Raw genomic sequence first — 12,123 nt, 5'->3', positions numbered from 1 at the left:
CTTTTTACCCATTCACATAGTCTTGTTTGTTAACTTCAGTTTCTAAAATTTAAAACTGTTTTATTACTAATTCTGCATTCAGAACCCAAAACCCACCCTATCAAAACAAAACAGAAGACAGACCTTTAAAAAAAAGTTTCTTAGTGAAAAGAATGTTAAGGTGGAAATTGACAGAAGTGTTTGAAATTATGAATGTTTTTATTAAATAAATCCAATTCAGCCTGTATTTATGGGTAAGGAGAGTAGAATGGGGGGGGGGGGGGGGGGAGTGATAGATACAAAGATTAAAGGTTAAGGTCTGGGACAGGGAACACAAAGCTTTGTTGACACTGAGCGCTGTAATTGTGTGAAATGCACTGGCAGTGTTAGTGATCAAGGCAGAAGCCACATCAACATATAAGAATACGTTAGATAGGTACTTGAATAGATGAGAGATATAATTAAGTGAGAGCAGAGTAGAGATGAGGTTCAGACTATTTGAACACTAACATAAACAGAGACTAGGTGGGCTAACAGCCTGTTTGTGCGTGCTGATCTTTTTTCTGTCAATAAAATAGTCTGATCAATTTTCTGATCCAACAATTATTTGTTTAAAGCACATAGTGATTACATCACAAGAGTAGTGTAGGATGGTCATCCATGTGAAATATATGTATTCAGACATTTATCTATAATGGTGAAAATAAATATTTTCAAGTCCTAAATGAACCAATGTATGAACTAAATTTAGACATTGATGAAAGCAAAGCATATGGCACATTACATATATACTTGAATACTTCGCACAATTTTATTTCAAAGGCTGAATTTTGAAGAGACATCACCATCAGCAAGTTGAATCTAACATCCTTGTATGTGCAAGGACCTTTTAATTCTAGCTCCTGTCTATCCCTCAGTCCCTGATTTGGACAGATTAAAAACATGATCCACTCAGTTTGCACTTGACTGCCTCACACCAGGAGATACAACTGTGCTATTCAACTCAATTCTATAATGGCCTACTCATATTTAGGCTTTAGCAAATTACAGACCAAGAAGCTTACAGATGATGTACACGTTAGTTAGAAAAGACACACAATGCTATCTTTACTGGACATAAACTGCTCAAATCCAAGATCTTACACTTTTGAGACAACAGCACCATTGATGCTCTTTAAAAAGCTGCATCAGTGATGCCCATTCAGAAGTTCTGTTAAAAGCGAAGATAGAAAGCATGTTTATTAAGTCATGATAGTCCAAAGTTATTTGACAAACTTCAATCTTTACCACTGGCTCAACATCATAGCTTTACTGCATTCACCTCTAGATATTTCTCTTATAGCTGTTGAAATAGTCACTGTCTGATTCTTTCATGTGTTCACATTAACACTGCTTGGCAGCGTACAGGTATCAAATGGGAATTGGATTTATACTGGAAAAGGAGAAAGGTAAATCTCGTGGCACTGCAGAAACAGAGCAGGGAAGTGGAACAGATAGAGAGCACTTTCAAAAAGCCAGCACAAGCATGCTGAGCCAACTGGAGTCACTTGCGTTTAATTATTCCACAATTCTCTGATTCTACACTTAAGCAAAACTGACATACACTGGGATTCTTTAACCCTAGATCTCATTCTGACATCACAGCGCTTATTAAAATATGGCTATAAATACTGTGATCATACTGCTCATACACGCCAAGGAAAATGACCTCTATTCTCTAGATTATTATTCCTATTTGGACAGTGGCACAACAGAGCTTTCAAATCAAGAAAAATACAATCTGTTCTGATATAATGCAATAGTTTCATTCCCATACAACTCTGCTTTATAAGAAAATCACATAATAGCATCACCATTTTAACCAATGGGACTGGAATCATATTATAGCCAACACAGGAAAGTTCGCGTTCAACCAAAAAAAAGGTCTAAATGCTTCAATCGCATGATAGCCAATTCGCATTGAAGAAACACGCGTTACAGCAAAACCAACTGGAGTGGATTTCCTGTGCTTCTCAACCAGTGAGATGTCCTAAAAACTTCAACACGTGAAAAAAAGAAATACTGGAATCAGAAATGCTGGAGAAACTCGGCAAATTCTGAAGTGTCATACTGAAGTCAAATTATTAACAGTTTCTCTCTCCATAGATGTTGCTAGACCCACTGAGCTTCTCCAGCACCTTCTATTTTTATTTCAGCTCTCCAGCATCTGCAGTATTTCTATTTTACAATGTTTCATTCTCAAACCACAGGTTTCTACAAAATAGTGGACAATTAGACAATAGACAATAGGTGCAGGAGTAGGCCATTCAGCCCTTCGAGCCTGCACCGCCATTCAATGCGATCATGGCTGATCATTCCTAATCAGTATCCTGTTCCTGCCTTATCTCCATAACCCTTGATTCCACTATCTTTGAGAGCTCTATCCAACTCTTTCTTAAATGAATCCAGAGACTGGGCCTCCACTGCCCTCTGGGGCAGAGCATTCCACACAGCCACCACTCTCTGGGTGAAGAAGTTTCCCCTCATCTCTGTCCTAAATGGTCTACCCCGTATTTTTAAGCTGTGTCCTCTGGCTCGGCACTCACCCATCAGCAGAAACATGTTTCCTGCTGCCAGAGTGTCCAATCCTTTCATAATCTTATGTGTCTCAATCAGATCCCCTCTCAGTCTTCTAAACTCAAGGGTATACAAGCCCAGTCACTCCAGTCTTTCAGTGTAAGGTAAATCAAATTCTCTTCATGGACAAGCATAATGCATGTAAATCAAAATAAAAACTCAATAACTTTAGATGCTGGAGATCAGAAAGAAAGACAGAAATTGCAGGAAAAAGCTCAGGAGGTTTGGCAGCATCTCTGCAGAGAAAGCAGCGTTAACGTTTCGGTCCAGTTACCCTAAGACCCCGAAACATTAACTCTGCATGCACACCTCAGAAGCTGCCAAACTTGCTGAGTTTTTCCAGCAAATTCTGTTTTTAAACCAAACAAGTACCTGCTGACACTAGCTCTAATGTCTGCAAATTCAGTACCTCAACGTGAGCAGCCTTGAGGCTACAGAGGTTTGTCAGAAGCCAGAGCAGAGCTGGCAGAATTAAACAGCAGAAAATGTAATTAAGAACAAACATTGGGAATAAATAAAACAAAAGAAAGACATGCATCTACAATTACTAATTACAAACATCAGATGTCTCAAAGCACTTCAATGTCAATTAACTTTTTTTAAAGTGCGGTCATTCTCGAATGTAGGAAATGCAGCAGCCAATTTGCACATAGAAAATTCCCATTAATGGCAATGTGATTATAAAAGCTATGCTGATTTTATGATGTGCAAGTATAAGCCAGAATTACGGTTCAGTTCCTAGTTCGTTTGAGATTCTCATGGAATCTTTTACATTCACCTGAGCAAGCAGATGGGGGTTCACTTAACAGCTCTTCTCAAAGACAATGCTTCCTCAGTTCTCTGATTCTAGACTCGACAGGCTAGCTTGCTCTCTCTCGCTCGCTCCATGGATGCTCCCTGACATGTTGTGATTTCCAGCATTTGTTGTTTCAGTAAAGATTCCAGCATCTGCAGTAATTTGCTCCTTCCTGTCCTGCACAGGAGTGTCAGCCCTGATTTTTGAGTTCACTCACAGCATTCAAAGCTCATAATTCAGCGTTAGGTCCAAATGCACCTGTCAGTGAACTCAATGTCACAGCTGAGCCTAATAATGGGTCAGTACTTGAATTCAGTGAGCAATTGCAACAGAGAATAAGGCTAACACTAATTCTCTGTGCCTCTGACATTAGCATTTGTAGAAAATTAGTCTCTTCAATTTTTTATTCGCAATAATTAGGAACTCTTAATAACAAATTATTCTTTGACTGCATTTGGTGATGACTAAAAATTAGTCATCTTTATTACTTCAATTTAGCTGGCTTTAATAAAAATGGTATAAAATTAAGATAAATGCTAATTTAAAATGATTTCTCGAGCAGGCACAAATGCGGGTCTCCAGTCATGAAAGATGGTAACTTGGCTCCACAGCATTTTATTACCATTCCACTACAAAATAACTAACAGCATCATCTTTCCACCTTTAATATAAATTCATGCTCACCTGCTTTACAAGGTACCGAAGGAAACAGAACCTTCAGCTTTATATTTCTGGATGTGCACCCAACGTTATTAAATATTAACACACCTACGTTTACAATTATATACTGTTAGCCCCCAAATAACAGTCAGCCTCTGACAAGCGAAAACCAACTCTTTTCCACAAGATATATATACTTCTTAAACTAGATTAATGTTGAAAATTTTGATACATCTCTGTAATATAGAAATTCTCTAGTGCCAAAATACATCTTTAAAAATACATGAAGCCTAGGCATGATTAGATCAGATTACTTACAGTGTGGAAACAGGCCCAACAAGTCCTAACCGACCCTCCGAAGAGCAACCCACCCAGACCTATTCCTTTACATTTACCCTTCACCTAACACTACGGGCAATTTAGCATGGCCACTTCACCTAACCTGCACATCTTTGGACTGTGGGAGGAACTCAGAGCACCCAGAGAAACGCAGACACGGGGAGAATGTGCAAACTCCACACTGACAGTTGCCTGAGGTGGGAATTGAACCCTGGTCTCTGGCGCTGTGAGGCAGCAGTGCTAACTACTGTGCCACTGTACCGCCCATGTTACAGAATTTCTTGAAAATACTATTCAAAGATTAAAAATTTTGCCAGTGTTTGTGACAGGAGCAATGAAGGGATTAACTCCTTTTGCTTTCTTTGAAACAAAGTAAAATCAATTGAACAGTATCAAACATTATCTACATTAAATTCAATACATTTTCACATCACTCACATGAAAGTCCATAGAAATTATGAACACAAAAAATGTTCGCTAGCCAGACAGCAAAGATTGCCTCAAAATAATTTTGAGAAAGTGGAACTTCTGTATTATCTGTTGCAAGGATGCAGATTAAAAATCCAGATCCAAGTCAGAAGTATGTCAGAACAGAATGGAAGACTTGAGTTATAAGGAGAGGATGGATAGACTGGGGCTTTTCTCACTGGAGCATAGGAGGTTGTGGGTGACCTTAGGGATACATTAAATCATGAGGGGTGGAGATAAGGCGAATAGCAGGTATTGTTTCCCTAAGGTGGAGAATTTCATGACTGGGGGTATATTATTAAGGTGAGAGGAGAGAGATTTAAAAAAAAGACAGGAGGGGCAATTTTTTTGAAAACACAATAGCTCATGTGTGGAATGAACTTCCAAAGGAAGTTGTAGATGCAGGTACAATTACAATGCTTAAAAGACATTTGGATATATCACGAATAGGAAAGGATTGGAGGGGTATTGGCCAAATGCAGGCAGGTGGGACTAGTTTAGTTCGGGATTATGTTTGGCATGGACTGGTTGGACCAAAGGGTCTGTTTCCATGCTGTATGACTCTAACTGAAACAAATAAGAAACATTTCTTGATATACTAAATAGATCCTACTCATTTTCTTTAAAAATGCAAAACAAATCAAACAGACTACATGAACCCAAGCTGATGGATGTTTATTGTTTTACAGATATATCTAATATTCTTTGGAAGATGAAGGTTTAGTATATTCCATTTTAGATACAAGCTCACATGACAGAAATGATACAAGCAGAGATTAAAACAGTAGCCTCATGGAAAGCCACTACATACCCATCTTCATAATTCTCCTGTCCCAAAACTGTTACTACTACTACTACTACTACTACTACTACAACTACTACAACTACAACTACAACTACAACTACTACTACTACTACAACTACAACTACTACTACTACTACAACAACAACAACCACCACCCTTCCCCCCTCCCCATTCACCACCCCACCAACACACACACTTTTCTATTGGGACATCACTGGATCTACAAAGTCATTTTAATTTAACTGCAGGTGGTCAAAAAATTTGCACAGCCACAGGTGAAAGCTGGCCAGAGGCAGTGGACGGTTTAAGTTTAAATAAGGACCCATGAAGGAAACAGCATGGTTCTCACAATAGACTGTCCAATGTACCAAACCAGATCATTATCGCACTGTTATTTCTGGAGCTTGGAAAATTGAATTAAAATGCCTACTAAACTGTTGCTGCATTTCAAAATAAATTCAGTGGCTACAAAGAACTGGGAGGGCTTTTAGCCCCTGGAGTTAATCCTGTCTCTCACTGAGATCATAGCTGAACTGTGACCCAACCCCTCCATAGCTGCCTTTGCCTGAGATCCCGTAAACTTTGCTGAACAAAATCTACTAATATCAGGTTTCTAATAAACAACAATTCTAGCACGAGTTGCCAGCACTGGGGGTAAATTTCAAGCTTCTGTCACCTTTAGTGTTTGTTTGGGAGAAATATTCCGGGAGTGAGGGGGCGAGGGTGGATGTGAAGTGGGGTTGCCTGCTGAACAGCACACTACCCTTGCTGCTGACTACTGACCTCTCCTGGAGACCCTGAACACTTACATTACATTTTACTTACCTGTGCTCTAGGTGGCTCTGTGATCCTGGAAATCCAGTGGATCTTCCAGCAGCAGCCAAGCCCTCCCCAGTGGTTCTATTCAGTCGGCCTGACTTCCGCCCTTGTGGTCCTGATTGTAGGCGAAGCTCTTCTATCTTCTTTGTAACAGCCTGATTGTTTCGGGACTCTGCGAGCATCTCTGTGGCCAGTCTTCTGGTGGCCACTCCAGCTAGCGGTTAGGACCCCTGATGCTTCAACAAGGATTCCATCTTCAATTTCATTCCTGAAGATCACATTCTAACTTATACATTATATCCCGTGGGCACTACACAAGTGCAATTTCGTCCTTCAGTATGAAAGTGGTTAATAGTTTAAAATATTAGACTGCAGCAATCCAGAGAAAGCAGAAATGGGAAGAATAATCAGTGCTACCTCAGTGGTATCTCCTTAAAGGCTGGTAGGATAAAATAAAGTCTCCACTTAACATCTGGGAGTGGGGAAATGTTTTCATCTGCTAAAAGCCTCAATCCCACAGGAAAATTCAAACAAAGCTATCTCCCTCCACAGTTCAAAAGCAGATTTGCTGTTCCTTGGCATCTTTTTTCTTAAATTCTCAATGGAAAAACACATAGTTATGCATGCAATGGTTTTTCTGTTGTAGGCAAGTACTACTCAACTGCAGATAATCAAAAGGATAGAAAGTTTATCTAACATATTATCAGAGTGTTTCAACCAAACACAAAATAAATCTAGATGCTTACCACAGTTGAAAAAAACACATTTAGAGGCGGGGAAATAATATTGTTAAAGACTTCAGTCAGTCTTCTCTTTCAAAGATGTATTATTGAACTTGGGTTAAGCACCTAACTCTGTAAAGAGGGTGGCAGTGATGCTAAAGAAGAGAAGTAATACCAACTTGATTGTTACAAGACTGCTTATTAAAAGAGAGTGTGCAAATTTTGCAAAGGACTGAGGCAGGTGAGGCTATAATAGCACCCTTTTTAAACTGCCGGCTCACTTGGGTAGAATATAGACTTCTGTGCATCTATTTTATGGGTTGTAATGTACACAATGTACATCATTGTCCTGCTGTCAAAAAGAGTCTAAATTATGTCCTGTCCACAATTAGGTTGGGCTCGCTCTCAGGAGCTCCCAAACCAACATGGGAACTCAACAAACATAACCAAGCAGGTCTGTTTTAGGGCCCACAGCAAATGTGATCTTTGGTGAATGGGAGAGAAGTGAGTTTGCATTCTTCAACAGTAGCCAATGGCAGGTTTAGATTTTATTAAATGAACACATGCTCTTGTGGTGTCCCAAATAGCAGCAGAATTTCTGACTGCTCCAATAGCAAGCCATAAATCGGGCCCTTGCCCCTCTTCTGGTCTCTTTCCATGTCATCGACTGCATTGTTGCCTTCATGCCTGAAACACAGTCCCTCATCAAATGCAGCCACTTAAACAAGGTAAAGCAAGCCAATGCCCTTGAACCTGGACATGTATTCAGACTAAAAAGGCAGCTGTTGCAAAATAGAATGGAAGCCCTTCTACTAGATATCATATGATCTCCAGTCTACTGCAAGAACAATCTTGTCTGCTTGTATAGCGCTTGTGAATTGAGATTGGGCAGTCTATTTCCATAAAACTACTTCTTATGCAAGTGGGCTTCTCTCACAAGACTAGCTGCCTATTCCTAACTGCTTTCGAGAAGGTGGTGAGCAGCTTCCTTCTTGAATACCTGCAGTCCATGTGGTATCAGTGCTGTCAGTATCAGAACAATTCCCATTTGGTATAGTTCCCAAACAAACATTGGCCATCTGGTTGGATAAGTTATTGACTGGCTTCTATAAAAATATCACATTGCTGCATTATGGTTCTCTTTCTATTGTTTGGGATATGGCACATGGTGAGTAGATGGAGCTTGATACTTTAATTGCATTCTAGATGCTAAGGTTTGAAATGGAACTGTTCCACATGCCCAGCACTAAGATCCCTCACAAAATCTAACATAAAAAGCAGATTCAGTTTTTAAAAAAGATCTGTATTATTACCCTGGTTGTAAGGAAAATCCGATCATCACACAAGACCTTTAAGTACTCAGAAGCATATTATTTTAAAAATACAATTTTTTCTTGAATCATGTCATACTTCTGAAGTGAGGAAGCAGAAAGCACTACCTGACTGAGAGACAATGAAAGCCAATTCAATGTGTGCACACAAAGGATTCAGCAGGATTATCATTCCAAATTAGACACTTTCCTTCACAATGGTCCACTATGTGCTCTTTCCTGATAAAAATTGTGCTTTTGTGACTCAGTAAATTATAACATTGCTTCTAGCTGCGCAAAAAAGCAGGAACCTCATTATGCGTCATTAGCATCGAATGCTCTCTTTCCTTGATGAAAACATACAATGGTAAAATATACATTAAAAGTGAATGAGTAACATTAGGGGGATAAGGATTCACTCAGGCTGTTCTGTAATTTCACCTTAGTAAAGTCACGGAAATAAATAGTAACATTTAGCAACTCCTCTATCCAAACAAAACTCAAAACCCAGTATAAATGAAGGTGTGAAGGCTTTAAAGAGGGCGCAGTCAGGATTTACAAGAATGGTCCCAGGGATGAGTGACTTCAATTACAAGAAGAAACTGGAGAAGATGTGGTTGTTCTCCTTTGAGAAAGGAAGGTGGAAAGGAAACTTGAGAGAGGGGTTTGAAATCACAAGGGTCTAGACAGAGTAGGTAGTGGGTGAAAGGGTCAAGAAGCAGAGGATACCAGTTTAAGGTAATTTGTAAAGTAAACAAAAGGAGACACAGCGGAAGACATTTTACACCATTCATGGTTAACAGCTGGAAAGCATGGAGAGATGATCGAGAAAGGGAAATTCAAATATAGCTTTCAACAGGCAACTGATAAGCATCTGAAGAGGAAAAAAAATCCACAGAACTACAGAGAAAGAGTAGTGAGCAAGCCTAGCTAAATTGCTCTCTGAGAACTCCACAGGCCCAATAAGTCAAAAAGCCTCCTTCTGTGCTACCATTATTTTACAATTCAAAGAAAGAAACATTATAACTCAAATAGATTTCCCTTTTTCTCTGTAGCACATTACATGCAAGTGAAATACCTCATTCTCTCTTTCAAAATCATCTGCTAAATTATCGGTCATTGTATATTCTTGCAAATCATTCTACTTTAGGAGTGTTTCCTCCACCCATTTCCTTCCCTGTTTTATGTTGATGTTATCTTTTGCAAGGACTTTTCATCTCCAGTTGGTCAATCGACATCACAAAGGTAGAAGTATGACAGGATGTTAGACAGGGCTCACATCAGAGGAAACAAACATGGAAAGTAGGAGTAGAAACAGACCATTCGAGCCTTCAATCCTGGTCTGCCATTCAATCTGATCATGGCTAATCCTCTCTCTCAATGCTGTATTCCCACTTTCTTTCCATACCCCTTGATGCTTTTACAATCTAAACATTTATCTGTCTCTTTCTTGAATATATTCAGCGACTGGGCCTCTATAGCCTTGTGTGGTAGGGAATTCCACAGGTTCACTATTCTCTGAGCGAAGACATTTTTTCGCATCTCTGTCCTACTTGGCTGACCAAGCAACAAACTTACCAGCAAAAAGAGTCCACTTAAACAACACGGTAGAGTGAGCAGCTCCACAAAATATAATGAACATGCAGAGTTCCTGATTGAAACTACTGCAAAAGTAAATAGTGATTTTGCCAAAGTGAGAGGACTGGAAGGTAGCTAAATACAAACCACATACACAAAAATCACTCCCAGTCATTCAAAACAGTGACTCGCAGGATTTATCAACTATTGCCAGGCTGGCAGGGAATAACGACGTCACAAAATGCAGCAGTGAATATTAATATCTAAGCAAACTATATATTGATGTGAATTTCTTTTGAATTAGTGGATTAAATCCCTTGTTAAAATAATGAATAACAATAGTAATAAAACTACATGTAAACCAAGTAGTTTACAGCTAATATTTATGCAACATGATCTCAGGTGCTCACACATTAACTGAGAGAGTTCAGCCATGGAGGCAATCAAAACCCATTTGATTCAAAACTATTCAGCACACAATCAATTACTATTATGGGTCTGCTAAACACTAAATGTCAATTGGTACATTTACATCACATTGTCATCATTCAAATATATGGAACAAATATCTCAGAGGTCATGTTGGACATGCCCTTACAAAAGACTGGACAACTGGCGATTGCAAGCCTCAGATTCTCAGGTACAGAACCGTTAACGACACCAAAGGAGACTATTCTGCCCATTAAATCCATGCGAGATCTGTGTAGAGTACCACAGTCAATGCCATTCCCGCGTTCTATTCTCAAGTAAATCTCAACTGCACTCTCAAAAATGTTCATGTTCTTCCTAAAATGTGGTGATATATTTTTGTTAGGTAATGGTAGCAAAGGGTGGTCATTGGAGTTAGTGAAGATTACCCATGATCAAAATAAAGGAGAGACCAGGCTTCCAATGGAGTTGTTATGTGTATGTTATGTGTATTAGTGGAGCCCTATTCTATATTTATGATCAAGCCTCAATCAAGACAGCTTCACTGGACAATTAAGTTCTAAAGATTTGTCTCAAAAGAGGTAGTTTCACAGGAACAACTTACATCTGAAACCCCTTAATAAGTATATACATGTGGGAAATGATAATTTAGAATAGATTACTTAGTGTTGAAACAGGCCCTTTGGCCCAACAAGTCCACACCGAACCGCCGAAGCGCAACCCACCCAGACCCATTCCCCTACATTTGCCCGTAGTGTTAGTTGAAGGGGTAAGTTAGCATGGCCAATTCACCTAACCTGCTCCAGAGCACCCGGAGGAAACCCACGCAGATATGGGGAGAATGTGTGGAGTTTGCCCAGTCAGTTGCCTGAGCGAGAGTTGAACCCGGGTCTCTGGCACTATGAGGCAGCAGTGCGAACCACTGTGCCACCATGCCGCCCATTGATCGATTAGCTACTGAGCACAATGTTACTGAATTGAATGAGGATCAGCTATGTGCTTCGAGTGCAGGAACTTTTAATGTGCAGCTGGCTCATACTATATTTAACCTGACACTAGTATAAGAAGCGGAGAAGTGTTTAACTCTTCATCACTAACATCGCTCTGCTCAGATCATCAACATTCCCAACTAGAAACCAACTCAATAAATAAACTGAATGGCGCATCTGTTACCAATGTGAAGCATTTTGAAGAAATATGCCTATCTTAATGTGGGCTCTGGGTTACCTTTCAACTAACCATGAAATTCCAGAGAATCACAGCACAGAATAAGCCCATTCAATCCATTAAGTCTGTTCTCGCCAGGAAAGCATTTTTCAACCCAATCTCACTTTCCACCTATTAGACCTCAGCCTTGATGATTGCTATATTCCATACCTCAGATATTTTTTAAACACATTAATCGTTTTTTGCCTCTCCCATCTTATCAGACACTGAGTTCCCAGACTCCAACATCCCAGAAGTAAAATAACTTATCAACACCCCACCAATACTTGAATTCTATGCCCTAGATCTCTATTGATGGAAATAGTCTTCCTTATCCACTTGATTTGACCCTCATTATTTTATATAGCACAATTAAATGGACCCATAGCCTTTTTT

The 12,123-nt window shown here is 39.5% G+C and overlaps 1 protein-coding gene across 5 annotated transcripts in view; it reads right to left on the bottom strand.

Moving 5' to 3' along the window:
- The window catches only part of ctbp2a (C-terminal binding protein 2a), a 288,354-nt gene that overhangs the window by 234,628 nt on the left and 41,603 nt on the right, over positions 1-12,123 (bottom strand). The gene's annotated exons all lie outside the window — the stretch shown is intronic.

The sequence above is a fragment of the Hemiscyllium ocellatum genome, chromosome 22, assembly GCF_020745735.1.
Source record: "Hemiscyllium ocellatum isolate sHemOce1 chromosome 22, sHemOce1.pat.X.cur, whole genome shotgun sequence".
Lineage (NCBI taxonomy): Eukaryota > Metazoa > Chordata > Chondrichthyes > Orectolobiformes > Hemiscylliidae > Hemiscyllium > Hemiscyllium ocellatum.
The sequence above is the reverse complement of the archived record's forward strand: the minus strand, read 5'-3'. Positions and strand labels throughout refer to the sequence as shown.